Here is an 18,191-nt window from a genome sequence, read left to right as displayed (position 1 = left end):
TGCCTCCTGTCTTTTAGTACACCGCGTGGACGAGGGGATGTTCTATTCCCAAATTAAATTAGGGTAAAAACCCAAGTTAGGGTTAGGGTTGGGGAGACTGGGCTTCCTAGGTAAGAAACGGGTTCTTGGGGAAGCCTAGCTTGGTGAATCAGCCTGAGTGGGACATCCAGATGTCTTCCATGCTGACATTTGGTACACTCTGTGGACAGCGGTATGTTTCAGTCCAAAGAGGAAATTAGGGTTGAGACTCAAATTAGGGTTAGGGTTGGCGAGACTTGGCTTCCCAGGATGGAACCAGGGCGTCTGTAAAGCCAAGCATGTTGAAACAGATTGAGTGGCCCAACAGGATGTGTTCCCTCCTGTCTTTTAGTACACCGTGTGGACTGGGGGATGTTAAATTTCCTCTAGAAAATTTGGGTAAAAACCCCAGTTAGGGTTAGGGTTGGGGAGACTTGGTTTCCGAGGAGGGAACCAGGGTCTTGGGGAAGACTAGCTTGGTGAAACGAACTGAGCAGGTCATCAGAAATGGGTGCCGACCCTCTATAAGTACAACGTGAGGACGGGGCGATGTTTCAGTCAAAACAGGAAATTAGGGTTGAGACTCCAATTAGGGTTAGGGTTGGGGACACTAGGCTTCCCAGGAAGGAACCAGCATCTTGGTAAAGCCTAGATTGGTCAAACAGACTGAGTGAGCCATTGGAGGATAACATACTGCCCATTAGTACAGCTTGTGGACAGGGACATGTTTCAGTCCCAAGAGGAAATTAGGGTTAAGACCCAACTGAGGGTTAGGGGTCAGGAGACTTGGCTTCCCAGAATGGAAACAGGGTGTTGCTGAAGCCAAGCATGGTGAAACAGCCTGAGAGGGCCAAAGGAATGGTATGCCTGCCGTCTTTTAGTACAACCTGTGGATGGGGGTTTGTTACAGTTGCACAAGTAAATTAGGGTTAAGACTCAAGTTAGGGTTAGGGTTCGGGAGACTTGGCTTCCCTGGAGTGAACCAGGGCCTCGGAAAAGCCAAGCATGTAGAAATAGGATAAGTGGGCCTGCAGGATGAGTTGCCTCCTTTCTTTTAGTACACCGCGTGGACGAGGGGATGTTCTATTCCCAAATTAAATTAGGGTAAAAACCCAAGTTAGGGTTAGGGTTGGGGAGACTGGGCTTCCTAGGTAAGAAACGGGTTCTTGGGGAAGCCTAGCTTGGTGAATCAGCCTGAGTGGGACATCCAGATGTCTTCCATGCTGACATTTGGTACACTCTGTGGACGGCGGTATGTTTCAGTCCAAAGAGGAAATTAGGGTTGAGACTCAAATTAGGGTTAGGGTTGGCGAGACTTGGCTTCCCAGGATGGAACCAGGGCGTCTGTAAAGCCAAGCATGTTGAAACAGATTGAGTGGCCCAACAGGATGTGTTCCCTCCTGTCTTTTAGTACACCGTGTGGACTGGGGGATGTTAAATTTCCTCTAGAAAATTTGGGTAAAAACCCCAGTTAGGGTTAGGGTTGGGGAGACTTGGCTTCCGAGGAGGGAACCAGGGTCTTGGGGAAGACTAGCTTGGTGAAACGAACTGAGCAGGTCATCAGAAATGGGTGCCGACCCTCTATAAGTACAACGTGAGGACGGGGCGATGTTTCAGTCAAAACAGGAAATTAGGGTTGAGACTCCAATTAGGGTTAGGGTTGGGGACACTAGGCTTCCCAGGAAGGAACCAGCATCTTGGTAAAGCCTAGATTGGTCAAACAGACTGAGTGAGCCATTGGAGGATAACATACTGCCCATTAGTACAGCTTGTGGACAGGGACATGTTTCAGTCGCAAGAGGAAATTAGGGTTAAGACCCAACTGAGGGTTAGGGGTCAGGAGACTTGGCTTCCCAGAATGGAAACAGGGTGTTGCTGAAGCCAAGCATGGTGAAACAGCCTGAGAGGGCCAAAGGAATGGTATGCCTGCCGTCTTTTAGTACAACCTGTGGATGGGGGTTTGTTACAGTTGCACAAGTAAATTAGGGTTAAGACTCAAGTTAGGGTTAGGGTTCGGGAGACTTGGCTTCCCTGGAGTGAACCAGGGCCTCGGAAAAGCCAAGCATGTAGAAATAGGATAAGTGGGCCTGCAGGATGAGTTGCCTCCTGTCTTTTAGTACACCGCGTGGACGAGGGGATGTTCTATTCCCAAATTAAATTAGGGTAAAAACCCAAGTTAGGGTTAGGGTTGGGGAGACTGGGCTTCCTAGGTAAGAAACGGGTTCTTGGGGAAGCCTAGCTTGGTGAATCAGCCTGAGTGGGACATCCAGATGTCTTCCATGCTGACATTTGGTACACTCTGTGGACGGCGGTATGTTTCAGTCCAAAGAGGAAATTAGGGTTGAGACTCAAATTAGGGTTAGGGTTGGCGAGACTTGGCTTCCCAGGATGGAACCAGGGCGTCTGTAAAGCCAAGCATGTTGAAACAGATTGAGTGGCCCAACAGGATGTGTTCCCTCCTGTCTTTTAGTACACCGTGTGGACTGGGGGATGTTAAATTTCCTCTAGAAAATTTGGGTAAAAACCCCAGTTAGGGTTAGGGTTGGGGAGACTTGGCTTCCGAGGAGGGAACCAGGGTCTTGGGGAAGACTAGCTTGGTGAAACGAACTGAGCAGGTCATCAGAAATGGGTGCCGACCCTCTATAAGTACAACGTGAGGACGGGGCGATGTTTCAGTCAAAACAGGAAATTAGGGTTGAGACTCCAATTAGGGTTAGGGTTGGGGACACTAGGCTTCCCAGGAAGGAACCAGCATCTTGGTAAAGCCTAGATTGGTCAAACAGACTGAGTGAGCCATTGGAGGATAACATACTGCCCATTAGTACAGCTTGTGGACAGGGACATGTTTCAGTCCCAAGAGGAAATTAGGGTTAAGACCCAACTGAGGGTTAGGGGTCAGGAGACTTGGCTTCCCAGAATGGAAACAGGGTGTTGCTGAAGCCAAGCATGGTGAAACAGCCTGAGAGGGCCAAAGGAATGGTATGCCTGCCGTCTTTTAGTACAACCTGTGGATGGGGGTTTGTTACAGTTGCACAAGTAAATTAGGGTTAAGACTCAAGTTAGGGTTAGGGTTCCGGAGACTTGGCTTCCCTGGAGTGAACCAGGGCCTTGGAAAAGCCAAGCATGTAGAAATAGGATAAGTGGGCCTGCAGGATGAGTTGCCTCCTTTCTTTTAGTACACCGCGTGGACGAGGGGATGTTCTATTCCCAAATTAAATTAGGGTAAAAACCCAAGTTAGGGTTAGGGTTGGCGAGACTGGGCTTCCTAGGTAAGAAACGGGTTCTTGGGGAAGCCTAGCTTGGTGAATCAGCCTGAGTGGGACATCAAGATGTCTTCCATGCTGACATTTGGTACACTCTGTGGACGGCGGTATGTTTCAGTCCAAAGAGGAAATTAGGGTTGAGACTCAAATTAGGGTTAGGGTTGGCGAGACTTGGCTTCCCAGGATGGAACCAGGGCGTCTGTAAAGCCAAGCATGTTGAAACAGATTGAGTGGCCCAACAGGATGTGTTCCCTCCTGTCTTTTAGTACACCGTGTGGACTGGGGGATGTTAAATTTCCTCTAGAAAATTTGGGTAAAAACCCCAGTTAGGGTTAGGGTTGGGGAGACTTGGCTTCCGAGGAGGGAACCAGGGTCTTGGGGAAGACTAGCTTGGTGAAACGAACTGAGCAGGTCATCAGAAATGGGTGCCGACCCTCTATAAGTACAACGTGAGGACGGGGCGATGTTTCAGTCAAAACAGGAAATTAGGGTTGAGACTCCAATTAGGGTTAGGGTTGGGGACACTAGGCTTCCCAGGAAGGAACCAGCATCTTGGTAAAGCCTAGATTGGTCAAACAGACTGAGTGAGCCATTGGAGGATAACATACTGCCCATTAGTACAGCTTGTGGACAGGGACATGTTTCAGTCGCAAGAGGAAATTAGGGTTAAGACCCAACTGAGGGTTAGGGGTCAGGAGACTTGGCTTCCCAGAATGGAAACAGGGTGTTGCTGAAGCCAAGCATGGTGAAACAGCCTGAGAGGGCCAAAGGAATGGTATGCCTGCCGTCTTTTAGTACAACCTGTGGATGGGGGTTTGTTACAGTTGCACAAGTAAATTAGGGTTAAGACTCAAGTTAGGGTTAGGGTTCGGGAGACTTGGCTTCCCTGGAGTGAACCAGGGCCTCGGAAAAGCCAAGCATGTAGAAATAGGATAAGTGGGCCTGCAGGATGAGTTGCCTCCTGTCTTTTAGTACACCGCGTGGACGAGGGGATGTTCTATTCCCAAATTAAATTAGGGTAAAAACCCAAGTTAGGGTTAGGGTTGGCGAGACTGGGCTTCCTAGGTAAGAAACGGGTTCTTGGGGAAGCCTAGCTTGGTGAATCAGCCTGAGTGGGACATCCAGATGTCTTCCATGCTGACATTTGGTACACTCTGTGGACGGCGGTATGTTTCAGTCCAAAGAGGAAATTAGGGTTGAGACTCAAATTAGGGTTAGGGTTGGCGAGACTTGGCTTCCCAGGATGGAACCAGGGCGTCTGTAAAGCCAAGCATGTTGAAACAGATTGAGTGGCCCAACAGGATGTGTTCCCTCCTGTCTTTTAGTACACCGTGTGGACTGGGGGATGTTAAATTTCCTCTAGAAAATTTGGGTAAAAACCCCAGTTAGGGTTAGGGTTGGGGAGACTTGGCTTCCGAGGAGGGAACCAGGGTCTTGGGGAAGACTAGCTTTGTGAAACGAACTGAGCAGGTCATCAGAAATGGGTGCCGACCCTCTATAAGTACAACGTGAGGACAGGGCGATGTTTCAGTCAAAACAGGAAATTAGGGTTGAGACTCCAATTAGGGTTAGGGTTGGGGACACTAGGCTTCCCAGGAAGGAACCAGCATCTTGGTAAAGCCTAGATTGGTCAAACAGACTGAGTGAGCCATTGGAGGATAACATACTGCCCATTAGTACAGCTTGTGGACAGGGACATGTTTCAGTCGCAAGAGGAAATTAGGGTTAAGACCCAACTGTGGGTTAGGGGTCAGGAGACTTGGCTTCCCAGAATGGAAACAGGGTGTTGCTGAAGCCAAGCATGGTGAAACAGCCTGAGAGGGCCAAAGGAATGGTATGCCTGCCGTCTTTTAGTACAACCTGTGGATGGGGGTTTGTTACAGTTGCACAAGTAAATTAGGGTTAAGACTCAAGTTAGGGTTAGGGTTCGGGAGACTTGGCTTCCCTGGAGTGAACCAGGGCCTCGGAAAAGCCAAGCATGTAGAAATAGGATAAGTGGGCCTGCAGGATGAGTTGCCTCCTTTCTTTTAGTACCCCGCGTGGACGAGGGGATGTTCTATTCCCAAATTAAATTAGGGTAAAAACCCAAGTTAGGGTTAGGGTTGGGGAGACTGGGCTTCCTAGGTAAGAAACGGGTTCTTGGGGAAGCCTAGCTTGGTGAATCAGCCTGAGTGGGACATCCAGATGTCTTCCATGCTGACATTTGGTACACTCTGTGGACGGCGGTATGTTTCAGTCCAAAGAGGAAATTAGGGTTGAGACTCAAATTAGGGTTAGGGTTGGCGAGACTTGGCTTCCCAGGATGGAACCAGGGCGTCTGTAAAGCCAAGCATGTTGAAACAGATTGAGTGGCCCAACAGGATGTGTTCCCTCCTGTCTTTTAGTACACCGTGTGGACTGGGGGATGTTAAATTTCCTCTAGAAAATTTGGGTAAAAACCCCAGTTAGGGTTAGGGTTGGGGAGACTTGGCTTCCGAGGAGGGAACCAGGGTCTTGGGGAAGACTAGCTTGGTGAAACGAACTGAGCAGGTCATCAGAAAGGGGTGCCGACCCTCTATAAGTACAACGTGAGGACGGGGCGTTGTTTCAGTCAAAACAGGAAATTAGGGTTGAGACTCAAATTAGGGTTAGGGTTGGGGACACTAGGCTTCCCAGGAAGGAACCAGCATCTTGGTAAAGCCTAGATTGGTCAAACAGACTGAGTGAGCCATTGGAGGATAACATACTGCCCATTAGTACAGCTTGTGGACAGGGACATGTTTCAGTCGCAAGAGGAAATTAGGGTTAAGACCCAACTGAGGGTTAGGGGTCAGGAGACTTGGCTTCCCAGAATGGAAACAGGGTGTTGCTGAAGCCAAGCATGGTGAAACAGCCTGAGAGGGCCAAAGGAATGGTATGCCTGCCGTCTTTTAGTACAACCTGTGGATGGGGGTTTGTTACAGTTGCACAAGTAAATTAGGGTTAAGACTCAAGTTAGGGTTAGGGTTCGGGAGACTTGGCTTCCCTGGAGTGAACCAGGGCCTCGGAAAAGCCAAGCATGTAGAAATAGGATAAGTGGGCCTGCAGGATGAGTTGCCTCCTGTCTTTTAGTACACCGCGTGGACGAGGGGATGTTCTATTCCCAAATTAAATTAGGGTAAAAACCCAAGTTAGGGTTAGGGTTGGCGAGACTGGGCTTCCTAGGTAAGAAACGGGTTCTTGGGGAAGCCTAGCTTGGTGAATCAGCCTGAGTGGGACATCAAGATGTCTTCCATGCTGACATTTGGTACACTCTGTGGACGGCGGTATGTTTCAGTCCAAAGAGGAAATTAGGGTTGAGACTCAAATTAGGGTTAGGGTTGGCGAGACCTGGCTTCCCAGGATGGAACCAGGGCGTCTGTAAAGCCACGCATGTTGAAACAGATTGAGTGGCCCAACAGGATGTGTTCCCTCCTGTCTTTTAGTACACCGCGTGGACTGGGGGATGTTGACGTTCCTCTAGAAAATTTGGGTAAAAACCCAATTTAGGGTTAGGGTTGGGGAGACTTGGCTTCCGAGGAGGGAACCAGGGTCTTGGGGAAGACTAGCTTGGTGAAACGAACTGAGCAGGTCATCAGAAAGGGGTGCCGACCCTCTATAAGTACAACGTGAGGACGGGGCGTTGTTTCAGTCAAAACAGGAAATTAGGGTTGAGACTCAAATTAGGGTTAGGGTTGGGGACACTAGGCTTCCCAGGAAGGAACCAGCATCTTGGTAAAGCCTAGATTGGTCAAACAGACTGAGTGAGCCATTGGAGGATAACATACTGCCCATTAGTACAGCTTGTGGACAGGGACATGTTTCAGTCCCAAGAGGAAATTAGGGTTAAGACCCAACTGAGGGTTAGGGGTCAGGAGACTTGGCTTCCCAGAATGGAAACAGGGTGTTGCTGAAGCCAAGCATGGTGAAACAGCCTGAGAGGGCCAAAGGAATGGTATGCCTGCCGTCTTTTAGTACAACCTGTGGATGGGGGTTTGTTACAGTTGCACAAGTAAATTAGGGTTAAGACTCAAGTTAGGGTTAGGGTTCGGGAGACTTGGCTTCCCTGCAGTGAACCAGGGCCTCGGAAAAGCCAAGCATGTAGAAATAGGATAAGTGGGCCTGCAGGATGAGTTGCCTCCTGTCTTTTAGTACACCGCGTGGACGAGGGGATGTTCTATTCCCAAATTAAATTAGGGTAAAAACCCAAGTTAGGGTTAGGGTTGGGGAGACTGGGCTTCCTAGGTAAGAAACGGGTTCTTGGGGAAGCCTAGCTTGGTGAATCAGCCTGAGTGGGACATCAAGATGTCTTCCATGCTGACATTTGGTACACTCTGTGGACGGCGGTATGTTTCAGTCCAAAGAGGAAATTAGGGTTGAGACTCAAATTAGGGTTAGGGTTGGCGAGACCTGGCTTCCCAGGATGGAACCAGGGCGTCTGTAAAGCCACGCATGTTGAAACAGATTGAGTGGCCCAACAGGATGTGTTCCCTCCTGTCTTTTAGTACACCGCGTGGACTGGGGGATGTTAAAGTTCCTCTAGAAAATTTGGGTAAAAACCCAAGTTAGGGTTAGGGTTGGGGAGACTTGGCTTCCGAGGAGGGAACCAGGGTCTTGGGGAAGACTAGCTTGGTGAAACGAACTGAGCAGGTCATCAGAAATGGGTGCCGACCCTCTATAAGTACAACGTGAGGACGGGGCGTTGTTTCAGTCAAAACAGGAAATTAGGGTTGAGACTCAAATTAGGGTTAGGTTTGGGGACACTAGGCTTCCCAGGAAGGTACCAGCATCTTGGTAAAGCCTAGATTGGTCAAACAGACTGAGTGAGCCATTGGAGGATAACATACTGCCCATTAGTACAGCTTGTGGACAGGGACATGTTTCAGTCGCAAGAGGAAATTAGGGTTAAGACCCAACTGAGGGTTAGGGGTCAGGAGACTTGGCTTCCCAGAATGGAAACAGGGTGTTGCTGAAGCCAAGCATGGTGAAACAGCCTGAGAGGGCCAAAGGAATGGGATGCCTGCCGTCTTTTAGTACAACCTGTGGATGGGGGTTTGTTACAGTTGCACAAGTAAATTAGGGTTAAGACTCAAGTTAGGGTTAGGGTTCGGGAGACTTGGCTTCCCTGGAGTGAACCAGGGCCTCGGAAAAGCCAAGCATGTAGAAATAGGATAAGTGGGCCTGCAGGATGAGTTGCCTCCTTTCTTTTAGTACACCGCGTGGACGAGGGGATGTTCTATTCCCAAATTAAATTAGGGTAAAAACCCAAGTTAGGGTTAGGGTTGGGGAGACTGGGCTTCCTAGGTAAGAAACGGGTTCTTGGGGAAGCCTAGCTTGGTGAATCAGCCTGAGTGGGACATCCAGATGTCTTCCATGCTGACATTTGGTACACTCTGTGGACAGCGGTATGTTTCAGTCCAAAGAGGAAATTAGGGTTGAGACTCAAATTAGGGTTAGGGTTGGCGAGACTTGGCTTCCCAGGATGGAACCAGGGCGTCTGTAAAGCCAAGCATGTTGAAACAGATTGAGTGGCCCAACAGGATGTGTTCCCTCCTGTCTTTTAGTACACCGTGTGGACTGGGGGATGTTAAATTTCCTCTAGAAAATTTGGGTAAAAACCCCAGTTAGGGTTAGGGTTGGGGAGACTTGGTTTCCGAGGAGGGAACCAGGGTCTTGGGGAAGACTAGCTTGGTGAAACGAACTGAGCAGGTCATCAGAAATGGGTGCCGACCCTCTATAAGTACAACGTGAGGACGGGGCGATGTTTCAGTCAAAACAGGAAATTAGGGTTGAGACTCCAATTAGGGTTAGGGTTGGGGACACTAGGCTTCCCAGGAAGGAACCAGCATCTTGGTAAAGCCTAGATTGGTCAAACAGACTGAGTGAGCCATTGGAGGATAACATACTGCCCATTAGTACAGCTTGTGGACAGGGACATGTTTCAGTCCCAAGAGGAAATTAGGGTTAAGACCCAACTGAGGGTTAGGGGTCAGGAGACTTGGCTTCCCAGAATGGAAACAGGGTGTTGCTGAAGCCAAGCATGGTGAAACAGCCTGAGAGGGCCAAAGGAATGGTATGCCTGCCGTCTTTTAGTACAACCTGTGGATGGGGGTTTGTTACAGTTGCACAAGTAAATTAGGGTTAAGACTCAAGTTAGGGTTAGGGTTCGGGAGACTTGGCTTCCCTGGAGTGAACCAGGGCCTCGGAAAAGCCAAGCATGTAGAAATAGGATAAGTGGGCCTGCAGGATGAGTTGCCTCCTTTCTTTTAGTACACCGCGTGGACGAGGGGATGTTCTATTCCCAAATTAAATTAGGGTAAAAACCCAAGTTAGGGTTAGGGTTGGGGAGACTGGGCTTCCTAGGTAAGAAACGGGTTCTTGGGGAAGCCTAGCTTGGTGAATCAGCCTGAGTGGGACATCCAGATGTCTTCCATGCTGACATTTGGTACACTCTGTGGACGGCGGTATGTTTCAGTCCAAAGAGGAAATTAGGGTTGAGACTCAAATTAGGGTTAGGGTTGGCGAGACTTGGCTTCCCAGGATGGAACCAGGGCGTCTGTAAAGCCAAGCATGTTGAAACAGATTGAGTGGCCCAACAGGATGTGTTCCCTCCTGTCTTTTAGTACACCGTGTGGACTGGGGGATGTTAAATTTCCTCTAGAAAATTTGGGTAAAAACCCCAGTTAGGGTTAGGGTTGGGGAGACTTGGCTTCCGAGGAGGGAACCAGGGTCTTGGGGAAGACTAGCTTGGTGAAACGAACTGAGCAGGTCATCAGAAATGGGTGCCGACCCTCTATAAGTACAACGTGAGGACGGGGCGATGTTTCAGTCAAAACAGGAAATTAGGGTTGAGACTCCAATTAGGGTTAGGGTTGGGGACACTAGGCTTCCCAGGAAGGAACCAGCATCTTGGTAAAGCCTAGATTGGTCAAACAGACTGAGTGAGCCATTGGAGGATAACATACTGCCCATTAGTACAGCTTGTGGACAGGGACATGTTTCAGTCGCAAGAGGAAATTAGGGTTAAGACCCAACTGAGGGTTAGGGGTCAGGAGACTTGGCTTCCCAGAATGGAAACAGGGTGTTGCTGAAGCCAAGCATGGTGAAACAGCCTGAGAGGGCCAAAGGAATGGTATGCCTGCCGTCTTTTAGTACAACCTGTGGATGGGGGTTTGTTACAGTTGCACAAGTAAATTAGGGTTAAGACTCAAGTTAGGGTTAGGGTTCGGGAGACTTGGCTTCCCTGGAGTGAACCAGGGCCTCGGAAAAGCCAAGCATGTAGAAATAGGATAAGTGGGCCTGCAGGATGAGTTGCCTCCTGTCTTTTAGTACACCGCGTGGACGAGGGGATGTTCTATTCCCAAATTAAATTAGGGTAAAAACCCAAGTTAGGGTTAGGGTTGGCGAGACTGGGCTTCCTAGGTAAGAAACGGGTTCTTGGGGAAGCCTAGCTTGGTGAATCAGCCTGAGTGGGACATCCAGATGTCTTCCATGCTGACATTTGGTACACTCTGTGGACGGCGGTATGTTTCAGTCCAAAGAGGAAATTAGGGTTGAGACTCAAATTAGGGTTAGGGTTGGCGAGACTTGGCTTCCCAGGATGGAACCAGGGCGTCTGTAAAGCCAAGCATGTTGAAACAGATTGAGTGGCCCAACAGGATGTGTTCCCTCCTGTCTTTTAGTACACCGTGTGGACTGGGGGATGTTAAATTTCCTCTAGAAAATTTGGGTAAAAACCCCAGTTAGGGTTAGGGTTGGGGAGACTTGGCTTCCGAGGAGGGAACCAGGGTCTTGGGGAAGACTAGCTTGGTGAAACGAACTGAGCAGGTCATCAGAAATGGGTGCCGACCCTCTATAAGTACAACGTGAGGACGGGGCGATGTTTCAGTCAAAACAGGAAATTAGGGTTGAGACTCCAATTAGGGTTAGGGTTGGGGACACTAGGCTTCCCAGGAAGGAACCAGCATCTTGGTAAAGCCTAGATTGGTCAAACAGACTGAGTGAGCCATTGGAGGATAACATACTGCCCATTAGTACAGCTTGTGGACAGGGACATGTTTCAGTCCCAAGAGGAAATTAGGGTTAAGACCCAACTGAGGGTTAGGGGTCAGGAGACTTGGCTTCCCAGAATGGAAACAGGGTGTTGCTGAAGCCAAGCATGGTGAAACAGCCTGAGAGGGCCAAAGGAATGGTATGCCTGCCGTCTTTTAGTACAACCTGTGGATGGGGGTTTGTTACAGTTGCACAAGTAAATTAGGGTTAAGACTCAAGTTAGGGTTAGGGTTCCGGAGACTTGGCTTCCCTGGAGTGAACCAGGGCCTCGGAAAAGCCAAGCATGTAGAAATAGGATAAGTGGGCCTGCAGGATGAGTTGCCTCCTTTCTTTTAGTACACCGCGTGGACGAGGGGATGTTCTATTCCCAAATTAAATTAGGGTAAAAACCCAAGTTAGGGTTAGGGTTGGGGAGACTGGGCTTCCTAGGTAAGAAACGGGTTCTTGGGGAAGCCTAGCTTGGTGAATCAGCCTGAGTGGGACATCAAGATGTCTTCCATGCTGACATTTGGTACACTCTGTGGACGGCGGTATGTTTCAGTCCAAAGAGGAAATTAGGGTTGAGACTCAAATTAGGGTTAGGGTTGGCGAGACTTGGCTTCCCAGGATGGAACCAGGGCGTCTGTAAAGCCAAGCATGTTGAAACAGATTGAGTGGCCCAACAGGATGTGTTCCCTCCTGTCTTTTAGTACACCGTGTGGACTGGGGGATGTTAAATTTCCTCTAGAAAATTTGGGTAAAAACCCCAGTTAGGGTTAGGGTTGGGGAGACTTGGCTTCCGAGGAGGGAACCAGGGTCTTGGGGAAGACTAGCTTGGTGAAACGAACTGAGCAGGTCATCAGAAATGGGTGCCGACCCTCTATAAGTACAACGTGAGGACGGGGCGATGTTTCAGTCAAAACAGGAAATTAGGGTTGAGACTCCAATTAGGGTTAGGGTTGGGGACACTAGGCTTCCCAGGAAGGAACCAGCATCTTGGTAAAGCCTAGATTGGTCAAACAGACTGAGTGAGCCATTGGAGGATAACATACTGCCCATTAGTACAGCTTGTGGACAGGGACATGTTTCAGTCGCAAGAGGAAATTAGGGTTAAGACCCAACTGAGGGTTAGGGGTCAGGAGACTTGGCTTCCCAGAATGGAAACAGGGTGTTGCTGAAGCCAAGCATGGTGAAACAGCCTGAGAGGGCCAAAGGAATGGTATGCCTGCCGTCTTTTAGTACAACCTGTGGATGGGGGTTTGTTACAGTTGCACAAGTAAATTAGGGTTAAGACTCAAGTTAGGGTTAGGGTTCGGGAGACTTGGCTTCCCTGGAGTGAACCAGGGCCTCGGAAAAGCCAAGCATGTAGAAATAGGATAAGTGGGCCTGCAGGATGAGTTGCCTCCTGTCTTTTAGTACACCGCGTGGACGAGGGGATGTTCTATTCCCAAATTAAATTAGGGTAAAAACCCAAGTTAGGGTTAGGGTTGGGGAGACTGGGCTTCCTAGGTAAGAAACGGGTTCTTGGGGAAGCCTAGCTTGGTGAATCAGCCTGAGTGGGACATCCAGATGTCTTCCATGCTGACATTTGGTACACTCTGTGGACGGCGGTATGTTTCAGTCCAAAGAGGAAATTAGGGTTGAGACTCAAATTAGGGTTAGGGTTGGCGAGACTTGGCTTCCCAGGATGGAACCAGGGCGTCTGTAAAGCCAAGCATGTTGAAACAGATTGAGTGGCCCAACAGGATGTGTTCCCTCCTGTCTTTTAGTACACCGTGTGGACTGGGGGATGTTAAATTTCCTCTAGAAAATTTGGGTAAAAACCCCAGTTAGGGTTAGGGTTGGGGAGACTTGGCTTCCGAGGAGGGAACCAGGGTCTTGGGGAAGACTAGCTTTGTGAAACGAACTGAGCAGGTCATCAGAAATGGGTGCCGACCCTCTATAAGTACAACGTGAGGACAGGGCGATGTTTCAGTCAAAACAGGAAATTAGGGTTGAGACTCCAATTAGGGTTAGGGTTGGGGACACTAGGCTTCCCAGGAAGGAACCAGCATCTTGGTAAAGCCTAGATTGGTCAAACAGACTGAGTGAGCCATTGGAGGATAACATACTGCCCATTAGTACAGCTTGTGGACAGGGACATGTTTCAGTCCCAAGAGGAAATTAGGGTTAAGACCCAACTGTGGGTTAGGGGTCAGGAGACTTGGCTTCCCAGAATGGAAACAGGGTGTTGCTGAAGCCAAGCATGGTGAAACAGCCTGAGAGGGCCAAAGGAATGGTATGCCTGCCGTCTTTTAGTACAACCTGTGGATGGGGGTTTGTTACAGTTGCACAAGTAAATTAGGGTTAAGACTCAAGTTAGGGTTAGGGTTCGGGAGACTTGGCTTCCCTGGAGTGAACCAGGGCCTCGGAAAAGCCAAGCATGTAGAAATAGGATAAGTGGGCCTGCAGGATGAGTTGCCTCCTTTCTTTTAGTACCCCGCGTGGACGAGGGGATGTTCTATTCCCAAATTAAATTAGGGTAAAAACCCAAGTTAGGGTTAGGGTTGGGGAGACTGGGCTTCCTAGGTAAGAAACGGGTTCTTGGGGAAGCCTAGCTTGGTGAATCAGCCTGAGTGGGACATCCAGATGTCTTCCATGCTGACATTTGGTACACTCTGTGGACGGCGGTATGTTTCAGTCCAAAGAGGAAATTAGGGTTGAGACTCAAATTAGGGTTAGGGTTGGCGAGACTTGGCTTCCCAGGATGGAACCAGGGCGTCTGTAAAGCCAAGCATGTTGAAACAGATTGAGTGGCCCAACAGGATGTGTTCCCTCCTGTCTTTTAGTACACCGTGTGGACTGGGGGATGTTAAATTTCCTCTAGAAAATTTGGGTAAAAACCCCAGTTAGGGTTAGGGTTGGGGAGACTTGGCTTCCGAGGAGGGAACCAGGGTCTTGGGGAAGACTAGCTTGGTGAAACGAACTGAGCAGGTCATCAGAAAGGGGTGCCGACCCTCTATAAGTACAACGTGAGGACGGGGCGTTGTTTCAGTCAAAACAGGAAATTAGGGTTGAGACTCAAATTAGGGTTAGGGTTGGGGACACTAGGCTTCCCAGGAAGGAACCAGCATCTTGGTAAAGCCTAGATTGGTCAAACAGACTGAGTGAGCCATTGGAGGATAACATACTGCCCATTAGTACAGCTTGTGGACAGGGACATGTTTCAGTCGCAAGAGGAAATTAGGGTTAAGACCCAACTGAGGGTTAGGGGTCAGGAGACTTGGCTTCCCAGAATGGAAACAGGGTGTTGCTGAAGCCAAGCATGGTGAAACAGCCTGAGAGGGCCAAAGGAATGGTATGCCTGCCGTCTTTTAGTACAACCTGTGGATGGGGGTTTGTTACAGTTGCACAAGTAAATTAGGGTTAAGACTCAAGTTAGGGTTAGGGTTCGGGAGACTTGGCTTCCCTGGAGTGAACCAGGGCCTCGGAAAAGCCAAGCATGTAGAAATAGGATAAGTGGGCCTGCAGGATGAGTTGCCTCCTGTCTTTTAGTACACCGCGTGGACGAGGGGATGTTCTATTCCCAAATTAAATTAGGGTAAAAACCCAAGTTAGGGTTAGGGTTGGCGAGACTGGGCTTCCTAGGTAAGAAACGGGTTCTTGGGGAAGCCTAGCTTGGTGAATCAGCCTGAGTGGGACATCAAGATGTCTTCCATGCTGACATTTGGTACACTCTGTGGACGGCGGTATGTTTCAGTCCAAAGAGGAAATTAGGGTTGAGACTCAAATTAGGGTTAGGGTTGGCGAGACCTGGCTTCCCAGGATGGAACCAGGGCGTCTGTAAAGCCACGCATGTTGAAACAGATTGAGTGGCCCAACAGGATGTGTTCCCTCCTGTCTTTTAGTACACCGCGTGGACTGGGGGATGTTGACGTTCCTCTAGAAAATTTGGGTAAAAACCCAATTTAGGGTTAGGGTTGGGGAGACTTGGCTTCCGAGGAGGGAACCAGGGTCTTGGGGAAGACTAGCTTGGTGAAACGAACTGAGCAGGTCATCAGAAAGGGGTGCCGACCCTCTATAAGTACAACGTGAGGACGGGGCGTTGTTTCAGTCAAAACAGGAAATTAGGGTTGAGACTCAAATTAGGGTTAGGGTTGGGGACACTAGGCTTCCCAGGAAGGAACCAGCATCTTGGTAAAGCCTAGATTGGTCAAACAGACTGAGTGAGCCATTGGAGGATAACATACTGCCCATTAGTACAGCTTGTGGACAGGGACATGTTTCAGTCCCAAGAGGAAATTAGGGTTAAGACCCAACTGAGGGTTAGGGGTCAGGAGACTTGGCTTCCCAGAATGGAAACAGGGTGTTGCTGAAGCCAAGCATGGTGAAACAGCCTGAGAGGGCCAAAGGAATGGTATGCCTGCCGTCTTTTAGTACAACCTGTGGATGGGGGTTTGTTACAGTTGCACAAGTAAATTAGGGTTAAGACTCAAGTTAGGGTTAGGGTTCGGGAGACTTGGCTTCCCTGGAGTGAACCAGGGCCTCGGAAAAGCCAAGCATGTAGAAATAGGATAAGTGGGCCTGCAGGATGAGTTGCCTCCTTTCTTTTAGTACACCGCGTGGACGAGGGGATGTTCTATTCCCAAATTAAATTAGGGTAAAAACCCAAGTTAGGGTTAGGGTTGGGGAGACTGGGCTTCCTAGGTAAGAAACGGGTTCTTGGGGAAGCCTAGCTTGGTGAATCAGCCTGAGTGGGACATCAAGATGTCTTCCATGCTGACATTTGGTACACTCTGTGGACGGCGGTATGTTTCAGTCCAAAGAGGAAATTAGGGTTGAGACTCAAATTAGGGTTAGGGTTGGCGAGACCTGGCTTCCCAGGATGGAACCAGGGCGTCTGTAAAGCCACGCATGTTGAAACAGATTGAGTGGCCCAACAGGATGTGTTCCCTCCTGTCTTTTAGTACACCGCGTGGACTGGGGGATGTTAAAGTTCCTCTAGAAAATTTGGGTAAAAACCCAAGTTAGGGTTAGGGTTGGGGAGACTTGGCTTCCGAGGAGGGAACCAGGGTCTTGGGGAAGACTAGCTTGGTGAAACGAACTGAGCAGGTCATCAGAAATGGGTGCCGACCCTCTATAAGTACAACGTGAGGACGGGGCGTTGTTTCAGTCAAAACAGGAAATTAGGGTTGAGACTCAAATTAGGGTTAGGTTTGGGGACACTAGGCTTCCCAGGAAGGTACCAGCATCTTGGTAAAGCCTAGATTGGTCAAACAGACTGAGTGAGCCATTGGAGGATAACATACTGCCCATTAGTACAGCTTGTGGACAGGGACATGTTTCAGTCGCAAGAGGAAATTAGGGTTAAGACCCAACTGAGGGTTAGGGGTCAGGAGACTTGGCTTCCCAGAATGGAAACAGGGTGTTGCTGAAGCCAAGCATGGTGAAACAGCCTGAGAGGGCCAAAGGAATGGGATGCCTGCCGTCTTTTAGTACAACCTGTGGATGGGGGTTTGTTACAGTTGCACAAGTAAATTAGGGTTAAGACTCAAGTTAGGGTTAGGGTTCGGGAGACTTGGCTTCCCTGGACTGAACCAGGGCCTCGGAAAAGCCAAGCATGTAGAAATAGGATAAGTGGGCCTGCAGGATGAGTTGCCTCCTGTCTTTTAGTACACCGCGTGGACGAGGGGATGTTCTATTCCCAAATTAAATTAGGGTAAAAACCCAAGTTAGGGTTAGGGTTGGCGAGACTGGGCTTCCTAGGTAAGAAACGGGTTCTTGGGGAAGCCTAGCTTGGTGAATCAGCCTGAGTGGGACATCCAGATGTCTTCCATGCTGACATTTGGTACACTCTGTGGACGGCGGTATGTTTCAGTCCAAAGAGGAAATTAGGGTTGAGACTCAAATTAGGGTTAGGGTTGGCGAGACTTGGCTTCCCAGGATGGAACCAGGGCGTCTGTAAAGCCAAGCATGTTGAAACAGATTGAGTGGCCCAACAGGATGTGTTCCCTCCTGTCTTTTAGTACACCGCGTGGACTGGGGGATGTTAAATTTCCTCTAGAAAATTTGGGTAAAAACCCCAGTTAGGGTTAGGGTTGGGGAGACTTGGCTTCCGAGGAGGGAACCAGGGTCTTGGGGAAGACTAGCTTGGTGAAACGAACTGAGCAGGTCATCAGAAATGGGTGCCGACCCTCTATAAGTACAACGTGAGGACGGGGCGATGTTTCAGTCAAAACAGGAAATTAGGGTTGAGACTCCAATTAGGGTTAGGGTTGGGGACACTAGGCTTCCCAGGAAGGAACCAGCATCTTGGTAAAGCCTAGATTGGTCAAACAGACTGAGTGAGCCATTGGAGGATAACATACTGCCCATTAGTACAGCTTGTGGACAGGGACATGTTTCAGTCGCAAGAGGAAATTAGGGTTAAGACCCAACTGAGGGTTAGGGGTCAGGAGACTTGGCTTCCCAGAATGGAAACAGGGTGTTGCTGAAGCCAAGCATGGTGAAACAGCCTGAGAGGGCCAAAGGAATGGTATGCCTGCCGTCTTTTAGTACAACCAGTGGATGGGGGTTTGTTACAGTTGCACAAGTAAATTAGGGTTAAGACTCAAGTTAGGGTTAGGGTTCGGGAGACTTGGCTTCCCTGGAGTGAACCAGGGCCTCGGAAAAGCCAAGCATGTAGAAATAGTATAAGTGGGCCTGCAGGATGAGTTGCCTCCTGTCTTTTAGTACACCGCGTGGACGAGGGGATGTTCTATTCCCAAATTAAATTAGGGTAACAACCCAAGTTAGGGTTAGGGTTGGGGAGACTGGGCTTCCTAGGTAAGAAACGGGTTCTTGGGGAAGCCTAGCTTGGTGAATCAGCCTGAGTGGGACATCCAGATGTCTTCCATGCTGACA

Source organism: Heloderma suspectum, chromosome 1 (assembly GCF_057233095.1).
Source record: "Heloderma suspectum isolate Gila_16-S chromosome 1, 16-S_ref, whole genome shotgun sequence".
Lineage (NCBI taxonomy): Eukaryota > Metazoa > Chordata > Lepidosauria > Squamata > Helodermatidae > Heloderma > Heloderma suspectum.
Note: the sequence above shows the minus strand (reverse complement) of the source record.